Below are 22,359 nucleotides of genomic sequence, written 5' to 3' on the forward strand. Positions count from 1 at the left end.
GTATTCGAACGAAAATTTACCCAGAAGTAGTGTTTGGAATTCGAACTTTGCTCGGTTTTCGAACGTTTTTCGAACGTTTTTGCGAGCGTGGATAGTGGGTTGTACCTGGCAAGTTAAGCAGTGGTGAGGCTTCACATACAGTACAGTGCTGTATAAGACTGCTGGAGTGCATATACAGTGCAATAGTAGTACAGGCAGTGCACCACCATCTCCCATACATTACAGTGCTTGGATGGGGGGGACGCTATACAGTAAAGGATGGGTGAGGAGTTGGTGACTACTGTACTATAATTGCCGGTTCTGATGAAGATTTCTTATGTTTAATGTCCTGTACAGTATAGAACTGTACTGTACTGTAGTGATTATACTGAGCACTTATCAGTGTAATAAATGAGTATTGTAGGTAATTATTGGTGGCTGCTGGAACCAATTAATCACATTTACATTATTTCCTATGGGAAGACACTGCTCGGTTCTCAAACTGCCTTCCGGAACCAATTAAGTTCGAGAACCGAGGTACTACTGTATATATATACATATATATATTTATTTGTGGGGTGAAAAAAAAAAACACCAGAGTTTTGCAACTTTTGTGCAGGTTATGGTAAAGTGAACATGTTTTCTGTATTCTGTGTGTAAGTACAACTAGGCTCAATTTATATACCTTTTCAAACATTTTTACATTTTTCTTAAAAAAAAAAAAATCTATATGCCTAAAAATGCTCTATTCTGACCCCTATAACTTTTTAACTCATGTTGTATCCAGAGAAGGTACAGGGTGGTAGGGGACTACCTAATATTGATTGCCTATAATGAGGATAACCCCTTTAAGGAAGGTTTCAGCCACAGTTCTGTTGCACTATGTCTCAGGATATCCTGACTGAAACTTCAATTGTGCAGCTTGGTACATGGTAGTCATGTATGTAGACCCAACCCAAGATACCTCTTCAGTGATTTTATTGCAGCATACATACATCATTGTGCCAGTGGTGTTTGTACTCGGGCCCCTGGGGCCACTAAAGACTCCTGTAGCACTGTTATAAGGGTACTATTTTAGCAGTACTAATTAGCTTTTGTGTGGAACTATTATTTAGATATTGTATGGTCTGATTATTTATGGTCTGATATACTTTAAAGCATGGCTATTTGGCAGTGTATAGTGGTATTATTGATCTATTTGGGTACATACTGTATATGGGCACTATATGTCAGTATTTGGATGTTTTGTCATAATGTCTATGTTAAGTGATGTTGGCATTATTTACATAAGTCTATGTTGGCATTATCTACATGGGCACGGTGTGGCATTAACTTGGCATTGTCTAATTTCACAGGGTACTGTACTGCATGGCTTTCTATATTATATTGTAAAATGTGCTTTTTATGGACATTATACTATTTTTCTGTGTTCTTTATGGCACTATTTATGACGCAAACATAATCATTAGTTGACTACATTTTGGGTGTTAAAGTCAATTGGGTCTGTGTTTGTACAGGTTGACATCCCATTGTGCCAATGGAAGATACATTCATGGTGTGAACGCAGCCTTTATGTGATTTTTTTAACATAGGTAAGCAATTCTGTTCATAAATATAGGGCACAAAATATGGTCATGCTGGTTCATAAGGTGAAATGGGTATTTAGTTACTATAGTCTTGTGTAAATGAATCTTATAGGGAATATTCACCTATTTAATGTCATATTCATTGTATAGAAGAAAAAAAGTAACCATTGCTAATAGAGTGAACCTGACGAAACTTCACTGACGAACCTGACGAACAATCACTTATCTCTAATTGCTATTAGTATTCTGAAAAAAAAAAAGATCCTATGAAGACTTTACATATTTATTTACATAGTATGGCGCCACCTGGTGTCCAAAGTGTACAGCAATGTGCACATCCTTCTCATAGGTTAAGTCACGCAGTCTCAGTATATTGATCCTCTGTACACTGCAGAATAACAAATAGAAATGGACTTCTGGTTTGCTTAACATGGACGTTGCAGGGTTTCTGCAGCAGCATAGCCGAGGAGAGGACTCCTCCAGGGGAAATAAGAAGGGACTGTACTGTCAGCTGCCAGAGGTAGAAGGAGACTGATTCAATGAAAAGCTCATCACCCTCAGCAAAAATTCACAGCATCACCAAGAGGGTCACACAATTAAAAAAAAAAAAAAAGAAGTTATATTTTTAAATGTTAGAGTTAAATACTTTAAAACAGCCACTAGCCTTACAGGATGGCTTTAATTGTGGCATATAAGACGTAACTTATCTGCTTAGCATTACCTTTCCTCTATGTTCAAGATCTGAATGTTATGAGGAAAAGAACATATTCAGTGCTGATCATATTCACTGCGTAATCGATTGATTTGTCACTATGTACTAGTGTAAACAATTCTTTATGAGCTTAACCACGGCAGCTGCAGAATCTGTCTCCCGTCCTGACAATGAAACATGATTTTTAGCTGCTTTAAGCGTGACTACATCAAGCAGGTTTAATGGCGCTCTTACGTGCAGCTGGGTTGGTGGCTAGCAGTGGTAGAGGCTTTAGGCTATGTTCACACATTGAAGTTTTATTACAGTACTGTTACTGTATTGTAGCTCCTTCACAGAAATTATGCAGTATTGATAAAAGAGGTACTCCGGACAAGGGGTATATTTTGATATATGGGCAGGGATGGATTCGTTTAACATATTAAAGCACACTTACCTCCCTGGCTCCAGCGCTGCCACTGCTATCCTTCTGCTCTATCCTGCTATTCGTTCACTTCCAGGTACTGGGGCTGTAACGTTGCAGGCCTGCCCACTCAACTAGCTGCTTCAGTGGAGTCCCGCCTCAGTCGATGATTGTCTGGGTGGTCCTGCAACGTTAAAACCCCCAGATCCCGTAAATGGCCGAACAGCAGAAAGGATCAGCAGGATAATGGTGGCGGTTCTGGAGCCAGGGAGGTAAGTCTGCTATATTAAGGTAAACCAGCCCATCCCGAGTATATATAAAAAAAAAACCTTGCCCACAGTACCCCATTAAAGGGGTTTATCACTTTATAGTAAATTAGCTCCCTGTGTACCCCACAGAGTTAAATCAGACAACAGATTGTACTGTCCTCGTCTCTGGTGATTCTCTCCGTAATACGGCCAGCATGTGACCATGCCCCTCCCCCTGTGTCCTCCATAGGCATATACAGGCTCAGTGGTGGATTCTGGGGGGTATGGTCACATGCTCTGCCACGTCGGCCATCTTATGGACGGAATCACCACAGACCAGGACAGCACAACCTGGAGGAGGGAAGTCAGATATTAACTCTATGGGGTACACAGGGAGTTGCTGTCTGTAAGTGCAGTGAGTACAGCCACTAATACTTTAGGCTGAACAATTTTACTATAAAGTAGACAACTCTTTTAAGTACTGCAACTAAATAATGCAGTACCACAACAAAACGGCAATGTTTGAAGAGTTAACACTTAAAACGTGGAGTCCGCAATTGTCAGAAGTGCTAGTGGCCACAGCTAGCACGGGCTATGCACTGATAACTGTGCTGCACACTGTGTTAAGTGGCCATGTTTTTGTAGCGCTGGATAACCCCTTTAAGTGGCAAGTCTAGGTCCTGTTTACAACAGTACCCTAAGGTCACTGAAGACAAATAAGTGTTCATTTACTGACAGTATAAGGAGATCTTAAAATAGTAAGGAATCATTACACAATCCCTAATAGTTCAGAATATGTTATTATACAGTGATGAAGCTTTGTTTATGTACGACTGTACTATCAATGACTGAGGGTCTAAATGGTGGAGTGGTACAGCGATGGCTGGAATTAATATAAATGACTGTTATTATGGAGATCTCTTTAACCTTCATTACGGCAAATCACATGAGACAATTTATCAAGTGTTCGCCCATGCATTTCCAATGCTGGAGTATGTTTAATAGATCATTTTCAATCTGCTTATTTGGCTGGAATGGAATGTACATTCAGTCATAGAGATTAGCAGCATTTCTTCATATTTGATAAGCAGTGGCCGATCCTATGCTCACTGAACCACAGCGAAGAATTCTGGGAAACATATTACAAAAAAAGAAATATGAGGGGTTGTTCACTTTACACAATATATTTTTCTTTGAAGGACGTTGCTGCTAGTGTCCTGCTGCTAGGATCTCCAGCGATTAGCTGTATCAACTGATTTGTTTCTCTTTAGCGCCACTACAGGTCAAAAGAAGTATTGCATAGAGCCTATTGAAATCAATAGCTATGTACACAAATCTATATCAAGAACTGAGAGCAACACATACATAATAAACAAGACATCAACTTAAAGCACACAGCATAATACCTGGAGGAACTTAACCATATAAAAACCATGCAGAGATCAAATATACATTCACATATATGGATGTGCACCAATGTACGTCATGTGGGTAACGAAAGGGTGTTCCAAGGGAAACCATAGTATATTTTATATGTAATATTCTGAGAGTCTGAAATCTGAAAGTATTAAAAAGTTACAGACAATGTTATATAGTGGTGGTCCACAACCTGTGGCTTTCCAACTGTTGTAAAACCACCAGTCCCAGCATGCCCTGTCAGCCTGTAGATGTCAGGGTACGCCGGGGATTGGAGTTTTGAAACATCTACAAGGGTATGTAGTTACAAACGGCAAATGAACCCCAGGGACACAAAACAGTGAAGATCATTTTAACTTATATAGTTGCTTTATGTTTTATTTAAGCAAAACATCTGGTTGAAAGGTTTCAAACCTGTAAAAGTGTTTAAAGGGAATGCACCATTATAAATTGTAACGCATGGAGTAGTGGATCCACTGGACCGTCACTAGCGATAGCACTAACCTCACCAGGGAGCGGAGTCTAAGGGGCCGCTGGTTTTCACCAGAGCCCGCCGCAAGGCGGGATGGACTTGCTGCGGCAGGCGACCCCCAGGTCGCTACCCCTGGCTTGATTGCTAGTGACGGCAGGCGAGGCGTGGCCGGAGCAGTAGGCAGGAGATAGTGCAGGCAGAAGACTGTAGATGTGCTCCCAGGTGGCGGACAGGACTCAGGAACAATGGAAAGGCAGCGGGCAAGGACTAGGGACAAGGACTGAAGACAGGAACAAGGGACAAGGACTAAGGTCAGGAACAACAGGGAGCTGGGCCAAACGCTATGGGAAGCATGTAGAGGCTCCAACACCTGTAGTGGGGCAGGGCTGGAATTTATAGGGAGTGATTGTGCGCATACACCAATTAGGGGCGGACTGGCCCTTTAAATCTGAGACAGCCAAAGCGCGCGCCGGCCGGCACAGACGGAGACAGGAGCGGGGCGAGGTAAGGCGCCCCCCGGGGCCGAACATGTAGCAGCGCCGGGTCCCTGCACAAGGACCCTGGCAGCTGCATGGGGCAGAGGGAGGTCGCGGCGGCGGCCCGGAGCATGGGACGCCGCGGCGGCCGTGACATAAATGGCCTATTGTTTAAACCAATTATATATTTTTAAGGAATTGTTTTTTTTTTTTTGTTTTCTTCAAATTTTCCAGATACCGGCCGTAGGCTCATACGTAGTGTGCATTGTGCGGCCGTATATCGTATACTTTCAAGCGTACGCATCAACCTCAAAACTACGGTCGTATATTCACGGTTCGCACTACGGCCGGAAATATACGTAGTGTGAACATAGCCTTAGGCTGTGTGCTTACACAGTAAGAGACTGGCCATTCACTATGTGTATACGCTCTGGCCGGGATTCCATAGGCAGCAATGGCACGTATATTTTGCATAAATCACTGTTGTACAATGGCCATTGTTTTACGAAAATATACGTTGTGTGAACATAGCCTTACAGGGAACAGAGACACCAGCACATTGATAAGACAATAGAGAAAACTCATCGCTCAGCCTCCCCCTCCCCTACTATTTCATAGTTCACAGAGTATGCCTAGTAACTTTTCCCACTCATGTCAGTGTGACAGGTCCTGTCTATGCCCATAAGGATTACTGTAAAGCATATCTCTAAATAGCTCAGGCAAGATGGTAGCGCTTAAAAAATGTAATTTGAAAATTTTAAAAAAATTATAGAAACAGATTAGAAAAAAAGGACATGTTTCATGTTCTGGCTGATCAGCAAAAAAGGTGATATTACGTTTTAAAGTGCGTTAATAGTGGAATCACAATCTCCTTTTCCTATACTTTACTGTGAGTCTGAAGACCTGCAATCTGCTGCACTATTTCATTAGATTGTATGCAGCCAAGTGTATTATGAGAAGGACGAGACCTGCTCTTACTTCTGTTCCGTCCATCCAATTTGTGTATTTTTAAAACCATTACAGCAACCGCCGAACCCATCTGAAATCTCGCTGCTCATTTCCTCCCCTGGTTGCTATGCCAAATGTTAACAGAGGATTCTATTCAAACAACACTAAGCCTCGTTTCCATCTCCGAAGTCATCAAGATGTGCGAGAGACGGCAGTAATCTCAGTGTATTGTTTTAACACTATATTAGTTACTGCCTAGTTCTGCCAATACGATTATTAGGCTTCATTTATAACATTCTATGACAGGAAATCTTAAGCAATTCGGCCTGGGTTATTTTTCCTCCGTACAACAAAGAGTTTCTTCCGCTGCTATTTAAATAGAAATTATAGCGCAAAATCCTTCACGCTCAATTAGCATTTTATTTTAATGAGGCGGCTTATAAAATCTCCATCTACATTAAAATAGATCATACGGCGGTTCTAAAGCTGATCTGTCTCTATATTAAGCCTCATAGGGTTCTAGGAAGTTTACTGTTATAGAAATTCTGAAACATATGGCCGCAGTTTTATTATTATGCTTGTCTTCATTTAACAATCAATTTAAGGCTGGTTTTACACTGATGTAATATGGAGGCATTTTTGCTTACATATTACATCTGCATTTCCCGTAGATTCTGCGTGTCATCAGATCACCATTGTGCCAAGGCATAATATATAGTAGATGGGAAAAATATGTCTATGTTACGTGTGAAAATTGCCTTAAGGAGGCATAACATATGACGTGTTACTTTCTTATTTAGGCTATGTTCACACATTGTATATTTTTGTAAAACCACGGCTGTTGTACAACGGCCGTGATTATTACGGAAGTATACGTTATATAGCCGTCTATGGGATCCCAGCTGGAGTGTATACACATAGTATACATGTCCGGCCGCAAGCTTCATAGTGTGCTGTGGAGAGTTCTGATGCAGGCGCACACGGATGTGCCCGCATCAGAACTCTGCGGCCGAAAAGATCATCCGGCCGGTACTGCAGCATCGGCCAGGATGATATTTTGAGAGACCGGCCGTTCCATGACCCGGTCGGGCCACGGAACGGCCGGTCTCTTACAATGTCTGCACATGGCCTTAAAGTGTCAAAGTCAAAAAAAAATAATTACAGTAAAAGAAAAAAAGAGACAACGCTTAGAATGAAGCAGGCGACTCTCTCCCTGTCTCACTAGTCACTTTAATAAACTTAGGGCCCTTTTAGGGCCCGGACATGAGCCGAATACGGCCTTTATAGCCGATAATCGTCTTATGTAATAGAAGACAATGATCAGCCGACATGCACAATGTTGGCTGATCGTTGTCTTTCAACATGTTGAAAAATCAACAATCATGATAGCAGCGATCTGCTGCCGTCACTCCGTGGAATAGGGGAGGCAGCAGAAGACCGCCGCTATCTTCTGTGGGCTGCCTGAAGGATGTAGCGATCACCCAGGCAGATCCCCGCGCCCCCCTGTCTCTTACCCACTCACTGCTGGCGGGTGTAATAGCGCTGACAGCGAGCGGTGAATGAGGAGCAAGCGAGTGCTGACCTGGCAGGTCGGCGCTTGCTTGCTCTCTCTCGTCGCCCCGTGTAATAGGGGCTGTAGAATAGAGCTCGACTTTTGCAGCGGGGAGCGAAACAGGGAAAGAGACAGGGGCGGGCTGGGCCGGGGGGCAGGGGGGCATATGCCCCCCGGGCCGGTCTTCCCCCAGTTGTCAGGGCCGCCTGGCTGCTGACAGCTGGCTGGAGTCCTCAGTGCCTCCCCTGCTTACAGCCCCGCCCTCTTCTGTCATATTTACCTGTGGCTGTGGTGGATCCGGACTGTGATGGAAGCGGCCGCCGAAGCCCCGCCCCCATACCGGTAAGCCCCGCCCCCTGTATGGCCACTATGCTTTCTATAAGCCTAAGAGGCTTATGGTAAAAAGCAAACTGCTGTAGGCAGTATCTTCCTCCGGCCACCAGAGGCCGCTCTCTCCTCCCAGCTGGTTCTCCTGTGTCTGGGCTAGAAGAGCCTGAAGACGGAGAAGGTGGTGTCTGCAGGAAGCCAGGTACCTACACAGCAGGACATAGGGCAGGGGGAGGGAACCAAGGCTCTCCAGCTACTGCAAAACTACAACTCCCATCATAGCTGGAGAGCGATAGGCTGTCCATGGATGATGGGAGTTGTAGTTTTGCAACAGCTGAAGAGCCAAGGTTCCCCCTCCCTGACATAGAGGATACATATATACAGGAGACCTACACAGGAGGATACATATATACAGGAGACCTACACAGGAGGATACATATATACAGGAGGAGACATACAAAGGGGTACATAGAGCATACATATATACAGGAGGAAGCATATATACAGGGGTACATAGAGGATACATATATACAGGAGGAGGCATATATACAGGGGTACATAGAGGATACATATATACAAGAGGAGACATACTGAGGAGTATATAGAGGATACATATATACAGGAGGAGACATACAGAGGGGTACATAGAGGATACATATATACAGGAGGAGACATACAGAGGATACATATATAGAGGAGGAAGCATATATACAGGGGTACATAGAGGATACATATATACAGGAGGAGGCATATATACAGGGGTACATAGAGGATACATATATACAAGAGGAGACATACTGAGGAGTATATAGAGGATACATATATACAGGAGGAGACATACAGAGGGGTACATAGAGGATACATATATGCAGGAGGAGACATATATACAGGGGTACATAGAGGATACATATATACAGGAGGATACATCTATACAGGGGTACATATAGGATACATATATACAGGAGGAGACATATACAGGGGTACATAGAGAAAAAGAAATGGTGTGGAGACAGCATCCATCCAGTGAAAAAATATTTTTACTTTATTTTAAGCCATTGCATATAAAAAGATTACCGACGTTTCGGCTCTAACACTTGAGAAAGGCTCAGGAGTGTTAGAGCCGAAACGTCGGTAATCTTTTTATATGCAATGGCTTAAAATAAAGTAAAAATATTTTTTCACTGGATGGATGCTGTCTCCACACCATTTCTTTTTCGCTATTGAGTATCAGGTGTGGGCCCACCTGACGGAGACTGTGCATCCCTGGGAGATTCCGCTGTTCCAACCTTGGACTTTACCAGGGGTACATAGAGGATACATATATACAGGAGGAGACATATATACAGGAGGAGACATACAGAGGATACATATATACAGGAGGAGACATATATACAGGGGTACATATAGGATATGTATATACAGGAGGAGACCTACAGAGGGGTACATAGAAGATACATATATACAGGAGGAGACATACAGAGGGGTACATAGAGGATACATATATACAGGAGGAGACATACAGAGGATACATATATACAGGAGGAGACATATATACAGGGGTACATAGAGGATACATATATACAGGAGGAGACTTATATACAGGAGGAGACATACAGAGGATACATATATACAGGAGGAGACATATATACAAGGGTACATAGAGGATACATACATACAGGAGGAGACATATATACAGGAGGAGACATACAGAGGATACATATATACAGGAGGAGACATATATACAGGGGTACATAGAGGATACATATATACAGGAGGAGACTTATATACAGGAGGAGACATACAGAGGATACATATATACAGGAGGAGACATATATACAGGGGTACATAGAGGATACATACATACAGGAGGAGACATACAGAGGATACATATATACAGGAGGAGACTTATATACAGGAGGAGACATACAGAGGATACATATATACAGGAGGAGACATATATACAGGGGTACATAGAGGATACATATATACAGGAGGAGACTTATATACAGGAGGAGACATACAGAGGATACATATATACAGGAGGAGACATATATACAGGGGTACATAGAGGATACATACATACAGGAGGAGACATACAGAGGATACATATATACAGGAGGAGACATATATACAGGGGTTCATATAGGATATGTATATACAGGAGGAGACATACAGAGGTACATATAGGATATGTATATACAGGAGGAGACATACAGAGGGGTACATAGAGGATACATATATACAGGAGGAGACATACAGAGGATACATATATACAGGAGGAGACATATATACAGGGGTACATAGAGGATACATATATACAGGAGGAGACATATATACAGGAGGAGACATACAGAGGATACATATATACAGGAGGAGACATATATACAGGGGTACATAGAGGATACATATATACAGGAGGAGACATACAGAGGATACATATATACAGGAGGAGACATATATACAGGGGTACATAGAGGATACATATATACAGGAGGAGACTTATATACAGGAGGAGACATACAGAGGATACATATATACAGGAGGAGACATATATACAGGGGTACATAGAGGATACATACATACAGGAGGAGACATATATACAGGAGGAGACATACAGAGGATACATATATACAGGAGGAGACATATATACAGGGGTACATAGAGGATACATACATACAGGAGGAGACATACAGAGGATACATATATACAGGAGGAGACATATATACAGGGGTACATAGAGGATACATATATACAGGAGGAGACTTATATACAGGAGGAGACATACAGAGGATACATATATACAGGAGGAGACATATATACAGGGGTACATAGAGGATACATACATACAGGAGGAGACATACAGAGGATACATATATACAGGAGGAGACATATATACAGGGGTACATAGAGGATACATACATACAGGAGGAGACATATATACAGGGGTACATAGAGGATACATACATACAGGAGGATACATACAGAGGATACATATATACAGGAGGAGACATATATACAGGGGTACATAGAGGATACATACATACAGGAGGAGACATATATACAGGAGGAGACATACAGAGGATACATATATACAGGAGGAGACATATATACAGGGGTGCATAGAGGATACATACATACAGAGGAGTTAGGGCTGGGCGATTAATCAAATTAATTTGCCCAGAAGGTTAGAATCAATTTCGATTAAAACCGTAAATTCAATTTTCACAAAAAATCATTGCAGGTGGAGCAGCGTAGAGTGACGGGTTGGCGGCCGGGCAAGAGGTGCAGGTCAAGCAGGCGGCGCGGAGGTGAGGTGCATGGCGGGCGGCGGTGCGTGGAGTGACGGGCCGGAGGTGAGGTGCAGGGCGGTCGGCAGTCCGCCTAACAGAGCCGCGACTGACCTACCCCAGCTATACATATCACGTCCTGCTCCCCTCCCGGCCACACGTGCAGGTCCCCGGTCTCTGGAGGAGGCTGCAGGGACTGTAGTGGTGATAACGTTGCTTCGGGTCCTGGAGCTGAACAGCGGGATCTGCATCCCCCGATCCCGCTGTACAGCTCCAGTAATGGCAGTGACGCTATCACCTCTACAGTCCCTGTGGCCTGCTTCAGAGACCGGGGACCTGCACGTGTGGCCGGGAGGGGAACCTGTGTGCCGGGGTGAGAGGAGGAGGGATATGTGCACTCCTGCCCCAATCACCCCCAGCTGCCCAATCCCTCTAGAGTCACCCCCAGTCTGCCTCAGTCCCCCTCTGTCACCCCCAGCTGCCCCAGTCCCCCTAGAGTCACCCCCAGTCCCCCTCAGTCATCCATAGTCTGCCCATTCCCCCTCAGTCACCCCAGTCTGCCCCAGTCCCTCTCAGTCATCCACAGTCTGCCCAGTCCCCCCTCAGTCGCCCAAGTCTGCCCCAGTCCCCCTTCAGTCACCCCCAGTCTTCCCTAGTCCTCATTCAGTCAACTCCAACTGCCCCAGTCCCGCTTAAGTCAACCCCAGTTTGCCCCAATCCCCCTCAGTCACCCCCAGCTGCCACACTCACCCCCCAGTTTGCCCCGTACACCCCCAGCTCTCTCAGTCATCCCCAGCTGCCCCAGTTTCCCCCAGTATGCCCCTGTCACCTCTCATCTATACCTTTATTCCTACTACACCCCACATCTATACCTGTACTACTAATCCCCCTCATCAGTATTACTAATACCCCCCATATCTATACCTGTACTACCTCACCCCTCATCTTTACCTGTACTACTACACCCATTATCCACTATACCTCCACTACTACACTCTACCTAGATGGAGGCACCATGTGTCCCACTACCCCCCCCCCCCCCTCGCTTATCCCGGAAATGCCCCTGCCTGCATGTGTCCCTGCTACATAGAGGATACATATATACAGGAGGGCATAGAGGATACATATATACAGGAGTACATAGTGGATACATATATACAGCAGTACATAGAGGATACATGTATACAGCAGTACATAGAGGATACATATATACAGGGGGAGGCATATATACAGCAGTACATAGAGGATACATATATACAGGGGGAGGCATATATACAGTAGTACATAGAGGATACATATATATATATACAAGAGTACATAGAGTATACATATATATACAGGAGTACATAGAGGAGGCATATATACAGGAGGACATAGAGGATACATATATACAGCAGTACATAGAGGAGACGTATATACAGAAGTATATAGATGATACATATATACAAGAGGAGACCTACACAGGAGTACATAGAGGAGACATATATACAGAAGTACATCGAGTGATATAAACTATTGAAAAAATACAGTAACCCCAGCTTTCCCAGCATCTTGCGTAGTAGTCAGTATAATGAGGGTCAGGCAGCTTTCCCAGCATCTTGTATTTGTAGTCAGTATAATGGAGGTCACCCAGCTTTCCCACCATCTTATACTCAGTATGATGGAGGTCACCCAGCTTTCCCACCATCTTATACTCAGTATGATGGAGGTCACCCAGCTTTCCCACCATCTTATACTCAGTATGATGGAGGTCACCCAGCCTTCCAGCATCTTGTACACAGTTTTATGGGGGTCACCAGCTTTTCCACCATCTTATACTTAGTATGATAGAGGTCACCCAGCTTTCCAGCATCTTGTACACAGTATTATGGGGGTCACCAGCTTTTCCACCATCTTATACTCAGTAGGATGGAGGTCACCCAGCTTTCCCAGCATCTTATACTAAATATGATGGAGGTCACACAGCTTTCCCAGTATCTTGTAGTCAGTATGATGGAGGTTACCCAGCTTTCCCACCATCTTATACTCAGTATGACGGGGGTCACCCAGCTTTCCCACCATCCTATACTCAGTATAATGGAGGTCACCCAGCTTTCACAGCATCTTATACTTAGTATCATGGAGGTCACCCAGCTTTCCCAGCATCTTATAATCAGTATGATGGAGGTCACCCAGCTTTCCAGCATCTTATACTCAGTATGATAGAGGTCACCCAGCTTTCCCACCATCCTATACTCAGTATAATGGAGGTCACCCAGCTTTCACAGCATCTTATACTCAGTATCATGGAGGTCACCCAGCTTTTCCACCATCTTATACTCAGTATGATAGAGGTCACCCAGCTTTCCCACCATCCTATACTCAGTATAATGGAGGTCACCCAGCTTTCACAGCATCTTATACTCAGTATCATGGAGGTCACCCAGCTTTCACAGCATCTTATACTCAGTATCATGGAGGTCACCCAGCTTTCCCAGCATCTTGTACTCAGTATGATAGAGGTCACCCAGCTTTCCTAGCATCTGTCTATGGGACCGTTCTGTGTCATCACTGAGCCGCCCCATAGACTTATACAGGAAAGTGAGTTCTGACCCTTTCACAGGGCACAGTAGGATATTTGGTCACAAATGACTGGAAGGACCGAAGATGTTATAGGTAAGAGGTAAGAGGCCAGAGTGGTCCTTTAAGGATGGGCTGCCAGCCTGCTACTCATGGGCCAGTGCTGTGTACTTGCCCCCCGGGCTAAAATTTGCCAGCCAGCCCCTGGAAAGAGACACTACTCCTCCCTTGTTTTAACAATTGGTGGGTGTCTCAGCAACTAAGTCCTGAACAATCAAAACTTTTCATCCGTCTCAGTCACATAAAAAGTGACATTAACTTTTCAAACTCTGCCTATAAAAATAGGTCCTGCACATGTAGGAACAGCTAAAGCACCTCTTTTAACAGTGCCAGCAGCATGACCTTGTAAAGTGACTGTGCAATGTTACAAGCATAAACACTGACAGCGCTCACAATAAACCTTATTGCCAGGAGAGCAGTACCAAATAAAGAATCCTTCAAGTGGAGTGCGGTCCATAAATAATGCAGAAGAGTGCACCAGTATAAAAAGGGTAAACAGAGGAAGACACCAAAATGCTATCAGAGTGCCCCCAATACACAGAGTAATACAAGCATATCAATATGTCATTATATCTAGTGTCAGCTGTCAGCACTGTCAGTTGGTGATTTGCCTTTACTTCAGGGAAAGAGGATGGGTGGAGTAGTCCAGGGCAGCCAAAAGCCTATAGTGATGTCACAGATGGCTTTGTACTTGGCTAACCCTGTAAATCTCCTAGTACAATAATCTTCAACTCCAGCCCAACAGGTCATGATTTGAGGATATCCCATACAAAGAATACCTATGGGGATACCTTATACACTGGCTAAGATACTGTAAAATACAAAGGACACCCCTAATGTTGTGTTTGCAGTTCAGACAATGCAGGCACACTGCAAATAGGGGTCAAAATTACCGTAAGTCACTGGGCAACATCCAGACAGTAAATTCTCTTGTGGGCCAGGATTACAAAGTTACAGTACTTAGTGATACATGGATACATTTTAGTCAGGGTTCCCTTGGTTGTTGCTTTGTACACAGCTGTACTGACAAATGGTCCGTTTACATGATTTTAAAGCAGCAATTTGGTTTTTATAACGATTAGCGTTATTGTTATTGTGATAGTTTTAAGATCGCTTAAGCCCATCTCACACATAGGGTGAATCTGTGAACGACTGTTTACACGACGCGATCTGCGAATTTCTAGTGGACGACCAATGACTATTTGATAACATGTTAAAAGATTACAATGAACGCTTTCTCGCTCGTCGCTTGATCGTTCGATGTGTTTACACAAGCCGATTATCGCTCAAAAGTAATCATTATCGAGCTATAATCGTTCCATGTAAACGCACCATAAAAGTCTCTGTTTATGCTGTATACACTTTTAGATGTTAGTGGTGATGTGTATGATCAGTCTGATTAGGTTATATTCTACTATATAGGGCCTTCACAGGTTGACTATGGGTGCGGAGCGACAATTTGCCAAATCAATACGATTATTAGGCTTTATTTATACCATTTGGCAGATTATTGCTTTGTGTAATAATAGTAAGACAACAATCACGTGCGGCTGACACCTGATGACTGCGTTAAAAATAATAATAAACTTTATACCTACCTGTCCACGCTTCCTGGTGTTCTCTTCACTTCTGCCTGCTCGCTGAAGCTTCTACACCAGTCTCTGAAGTAACAGCCTACTCAGCCAATCACTGGCTGCAGCGATGTCCCGTCTTGCCCATTGATTGGCTGAGCGGCCTGTCACTTCAGAGACTGGTGTAGAAGCTTCAACGAGCAGGCAAAAGCTAGAACACCCGGGAGTGTGGAGATGTAACATACATACTTTATTATTCACTATATACACAGACATCGCCAACCATATCTATACAGCCCTTGCTGCACGATTATCGAGCCGTGAATAGGTTTAATAAGTCAGTGGCAATCTAGCAGGTCGGTGCTTGCTTATCTGTAATATAGGGCCATGTAATACGGCCCTGACTGATGTGTAGATACGATAGAGAAGATTCAATATTGCAGACTGTACACAAAAGATGATTGTGAAGTGTAAGTCTGGCTGGAAGCTGAGTCAAAGGTCCCCATACACTTTATGTCAGCCAAACCCGCCCCTCTCGGCTTACCCTCCCCATACAGAGCACAGGAACATTCAGTAAGAAGTGGAAGTCCACAGCTCCAGGTAAAAGTAAAAAATCTTTATTAGAAAATCCTCTTAAAATCCATACATGCAGTTAAAAAACACTCCGACGCGTTTCAGGACAATGGTCCCTTAATCATGTCAAATTCATAATGGGTATTACAGCCTTTTTATAAGAGGATATGACCATATGTTACAAAGTGTACGCCCCAAAGAGGGAGGAGAAAAAGTCACATGTTACCAACAGGTGTTTACAAATGAATTAGACAAATGCAATTTATACAAATAAATTTACAAAAAATACATATATACAAACGGAATGGGTATAAATACAAAGAGAAATAACTCAGTAAATGAAAGAGAGATCGTTTCTATAATTGAGGCCATTTGGAATGCGTGTGCATAAATGCAAGATCCAAAACGCCTCTCGCTTTCTCAGTGTGTGAACAAGGTCTCCACCCCTCAAGGGTGGGCGGACCTGTTCAATCGCACACATAGAGAGACTAGTGCACACGCCCTCATGCACCTCAGCGAAATGTTTAGACAGACCAGACATGGATTTGTTGGACGTACGGGTACGTATAGAAACCGCATCTGAAAGATGTTCAGCAAATCTGGTCTTTAGCTTGCGTTTCGTGGACCCCACATATTGTAAACGGCATTGCCTACATTCAGCCACATAAATAACAAAAGTAGAGTTACAATTAAGAAAAGACTTAATGGGGTAGGATATGCTGGTTACAATAGAAAGAAAAACAGATTGATTAGAAATGAAACGACATAGGGGACAGCGCAATAGAGCACATTTGTGGCAACCCAGGACATGTAGCCACGTTTGACTAACTAACTTTGTCTCTGGAAGTATACTGGGTGAAAGGAAATTACCTATAGTAACCCCTCTGCGAGCCACACATTTAATTCCTGTAGACAGAATGGTTTCACTCGTGACGTCCTGATATAATAAAGGTATGTACTTGCGGACGATGTTACAAACCATTTTAAACTGTGGACTATAGGGTGTGGAGAACACCAGAGGGGACATGTTACGGAAAGAATTAGGGGGATGTGTGTCACGTGTACCCCTGTCCTGTAGATGGAAAGACCTAGTGTTCCTCTCTGCTATCGATTTAGCTCTATTAATTATGTGCATGGAGTAACCCCTAGATTTTAAACGATGTGTAAGGTCCCTACAGGCTGAATCATATGAGGAATGATCGGAACAACTCCGGAGGGTCCTAATGAATTCCCCAATGGGCAGGTTTTCGATAACATGAGGTGGGTGGTTGCTACGGGCATAAAGCAAACCATTACCCGCACTAGGTTTGCGATATAAGGTGCTATGTATTTTGCCTTCTTGAAAAAACAAATGGACATCCAAAAAAGAAATCTTATGTGAATCAAACTGAAAAGTACATTTTAAATTTAAACTGTTGCTGTTGAGAAAAGTAACAAAGTCCTGGGCCTCACTCTCTGTACCTGTCCACACTAGGAGGAGGTCGTCTATATACCTCCCGTACCAGGAGATATGTGGTGAACAGGAACATTCAGCCATATGTTCTCTGCTGCAGACAAGGCTTAAGCCTCTATTACACAGGGCGACTGTAAGGAGCAAACGAGCGCTCATTTGCTCCTTGTTCCCCACTTACTGCTGTCAGGTGAGAGCTGGGGGGCAGAAAGGGCTGTGGGAGGCTGCCCATAGCATATAGTAGCAGTCTGCTGCCGCCGCTCTTATTGCACAGAGTGACAGCAGCAGATCGCTGCTATATGAGTCGGCTGATCGTTGTGTTCTATTACACAGGACGATAAATGTTCCGTGTAATAGGGCCTTAAGTTGTTTGGCATGCACGGACAACATCTGCAAGGAGTTTGCATGTTCTCCCTGTGTTTGTGTGGGTTTCCTCTGGGTTATCCGATTTCCTCCTACACCCAGAAAAATACAGAAAAGTGAATTTAAATTGTGAAACCTAATGGGGACAGGGACCAAATTAGCAAAGTTATGTAAAGTATTATGGGTGCCTGTCTCACACTCTGTTGTGAGAGTTTGATATGAGGCACCAGGCTGGACCGGACAGGAAACAGGAGTACCCAGCTCTGACGATAGAGCGCAAGACAGGCGCAGGAGGCGGGATTGACATAAACAGGGAAGGATTGCATCACCTGAAAGCTGAATGTTTGATAGATTTGGGTCAGTTTCAGACTTTTGAGTAAGATTTCTCAGCCACCCGACAACTTTATACTTTAGTAGCTAGGACATGGGTACCGGGACACTGCATATACTTCTGCTCTTATGTTGGATAGGACCTTAAAATGTATTTCCTAGTTTTTATTTACTGATTAGAGACATACTGGAACATTATTTTTCTAATCTCTTTAAAGTTTCTGGTTGTAATTTCTTGTCCATTATTATGCAGGCCGCTGCTATCTTCTATGGGCTACCTTTACGATCTAGCTTTGAGGAATGGTGAGAAATAAAACTGCAAGACTTCAGGATTATTTTAAATATAGATACTTAAATAAAAAATGACCAAAAATCACCAGAAATTCTTGAAAAATATGTTTATTGTAAAAAACCTGATTCAGACAATATGTCATTTTCTTAGGATACATCCCCTTTAAGCTAACTAAGCATATTAGATGAAAGCAGGGCTTCCAGTGCCTAGTGGCAAATATGGCTCTATGCAAAGTATATATAGTCATACTCCAGAAATACTGAAAAGCCAAAATTCTGTTGACTAAAATTTTAAAGGCTTTTGTTTCCAAACCTGCAATCAGCCAAGAAAACACAGATGTCATTTCCTTGAGATTGCCTGGTAACGGAAGGAGACGGAGCCGCTCCACAATCCTTCATCCACTCTGTAGTATTTATAGGAATGTGTTTGTTACACTTGTGTTTGCTGCAATGAACTGCAATTTCCCAGTGTTTTCTTTGATAGGCAGGGTGTAATTGTAAGGTAAGTGTCTTTTTATACCCCATGCTATGATGCTGCCGCCTGCGTATCATTACTATCTGATTCCGGCATAAAAATAGAACATGAGTAAGTGCAGAAGGAAGGAAGATTCTGCTTTGTACGTCTAGAGTGTATAACGCTATGTATAGTATACATATTGTTACTCTAAATGTGTTACTTTTTGTATTGTTAATTTGCTTTTACATTTGAATCTATATAAAACAATTGTGCCTGTCTGTCCTTGATTTACAGTGTAGTTACAAACATTCTGCATATTAATATGACATGGTGGTGATTTAGGTTTTACATTAGTTTTTTAATGACTTGGAGAACTTTTTGAAGGAAGGTGACAATTTTTTTGTTGCTGGGTGAGAGAAGTTCTTGCCGTGATATTGCTTCTTTATTGTTTATTATACCAACTGCATTTTGGAAGATTGATTCATCACAGAACATTTATGTATCAGATTTATACTCTTGCACTAACAGACAATCTTTAAGGTTCGGCTTGAGTATTATCTTGCCATTGTGTAGCACTGTTACCTATGTAGTGTATAGTGGTCTTTTTAGGGCACAGTATAGATATATTAGTGGGACACTGGTGTTATTTGTACACAATATAGCAGTTTTCAAAGACTTTTCAGATTGTGTCAGCCCATACACTTCTAGGCTATGTTCACACTATGTTAAAACAATGGGCGTTGTTTGACACGGCTGTTGTTTGCAGTATCAAACAACGGCCATTGTTTTACATGTTCATCCGGCCGATACTGCATTATTGGCCTGATGAACATTATATTATTTCTATTTGGTTTGCAAGCTTCTTTGGGTGTTCCTGAAATCCAATTATCCACAGCTCTCTCTGCAATGTATGGCCATGAGCACGGCCATACGTTGTGTGCACAGAGGGTTAGCTTCAGCTGCTGTTCGCCAAACTGCGGCCATAGAAAATGGACAGCTTAAAGGGGTAGTCCACCAAAAAAATTTTTCTTTCAAATCAACTGGTGCCATAAAGTGCCAGAGATTTGTAATTCACTTATATTAAAAAATCTTAAGTCTTCCAGTACTTATCAGCTGCTGTATACCCAACAGGAAGTTGTATTATTTCCAGTCTGGAGAGCAGGGGAGGTTTTCTATGGGGATTTGCTGCTGCTTTGGACAGTTCCTGACATGGACAGAGGAGGCAACAAAGAGCACTGGGTCAGACAGGAAAGAAAACACCACTTCCTGCTGGACACACAGCAGCTGATAAGTACTGGATGACTTAAGATTTTTTAATAGAAGTGAATTACAAATCTCTGGCACTTTATGGCACCAGTTGATTTGAAAGAATTTTTTTTTTGGTGGACTACCCCTTTAAATTTTTCCAACTGCCGTTGTTGATTTGAAATCTATGTTCACTGCAGTGCCGGTAAACTACAGCCATTGTTTTAAATGAAAACTACGGCCACAGTTTATGAAAAGAACAGCCATTGTTTTCAATTAAAGCAACAGTCGTTCTATTCATAGTGAAATGTGTTGCATTGAAGTCAATGCAAACAACAGACATTGTTCACACAATGTATTAAACAATGGCTGTTGTTTGCTACAGCTGTTGAAGTAATGATCATACCAATTATTTCCATCCGTTGACTAAAGACTTCAATGTAATTTTCATCCATGTTTTGAGTGTCAAATAACAGTAATTTTTTATAAATTGTTTTCCCAGATTTCCCAATCAGTGGCCATTTACCAAATATGATTTCCACCAATCACAAGAACTGGGGCCCGGTGTCCCCTTTTTTGAATTGAGCAGCCATTGGACATGCACCAGGCACATATAGTTGCAGAACAAATTGGGGGGAGACATAGGGCCCCCATTCTTTATTTTTAACGGGGAGAGAAGCTGCATCCACACCCACTTTATGTCAGCTTACCTCTAGGAAAAACAAAAGGATTGGCCATTGAGATCTCTGCTCTACCCTGCGCTGTCCTTCTTTACACCAACATCATATGTTAAGGGAAGAGTGGGGGTGCTGTTATTCAGCCAGTTACACTGAAATTGGTGGGTTCAATTGACCTATGTTCTAATATGTATTGGAGCCTTTATTAATTGCCATATTTAAATATATTATAATAGCATAATTTTCTTTTGTAGTTGGGTTTATACGAGCTAGCGTCCCTTTCTTCCAAAGCAGATAAAATTTTGCCCAGGGGCCTTTACAGACCGCTTGTGTCTAACATAAACGGTTGCTGTTAGGATCCTGTATAACATCTTATACATTATAAACAGTATAGTTAACATTTGTCTCTTTTTTTAAGCGTCTGGCTGGCTTACATCTACAGCTTGTCATTGGGCAGGTGACAGACTTGGCTCCGTTTCTGTCATTCTGGGAACACATGTAGTAAGTCTAGTGGAGACCCTTTGATCAGGACCCTCGGCAGTAATTACATTGTGTACAAATACATCTCATTGACAAAGAAACAATGGCTGCCCAATCAGTCAGGAGGTTACAGAGGGAAAGTGCTGCTACCTTACTAGAAGCTCTTGCTCATTCTTTTTTTCAGAGACATTATGATGATGTTTATATAATATCATATAACTGATTATTTCTATAATTGTATCCACTATCCTTTACATAAAACTGTTTATGGTGGAATATCCAGTGTTTGTCTGGGGTCTTCATCCCACCAAATTACTACTTAACTTGAAGGCTTTGTCCAATGTAAAGCATCTGAAAAAAACAAAAAAAAAGTTTTGCATGTATATAGCTCCCATGCAGGCCTAACAGAGTTAGGGTCCTTTTAGACGGTTTGATATGGGGCCGTCTAAAGTAGCAAATGAGTGCTGATCAGCTGATCACACTTTTACGCAGACCGATTATGAATTGTCTATGGGCCATGTTATGCCCTGAAATGTTGTTTTTTTTTCTTTTTCAGAATTGTTGCTCAACTCGAGGTATATAATGGAAATTAACCTAATATTTCCATAATGTTAGTGCTGGAGCCTTACAATTTCTCCTATTTGTCTTTTGTGTTATTATTTGACCCACAGTAATACAAACATTGCTTATGAAAGGCTGTGTACCTTGTAGTACCAGAAGCCCCAGACCCCTCCACAGTTTGCTAGTTAAGCATTTACGGGGCTGTGCCAGCAGTAACACCTATTCCCCATCTACAGTATGTTATGACGGGTGGTATATAACTGTGATGGGTCCGACCTCTTTATTATCCCCCGCCCCCATCTCAAAAATAGGGTTCCCGATTGAATAGAAAAGGGCTGA

The 22,359-nt window shown here is 42.7% G+C and overlaps 1 protein-coding gene across 2 annotated transcripts in view; it reads left to right on the forward strand.

The window, feature by feature from the left end:
• The window catches only part of FRMD4B (FERM domain containing 4B), a 171,053-nt gene that overhangs the window by 50,158 nt on the left and 98,536 nt on the right, over positions 1 to 22,359 (forward strand). The gene's annotated exons all lie outside the window — the stretch shown is intronic.

This window comes from Dendropsophus ebraccatus, chromosome 4, assembly GCF_027789765.1.
Source record: "Dendropsophus ebraccatus isolate aDenEbr1 chromosome 4, aDenEbr1.pat, whole genome shotgun sequence".
In the NCBI taxonomy this organism is placed as follows: Eukaryota; Metazoa; Chordata; class Amphibia; order Anura; family Hylidae; genus Dendropsophus; species Dendropsophus ebraccatus.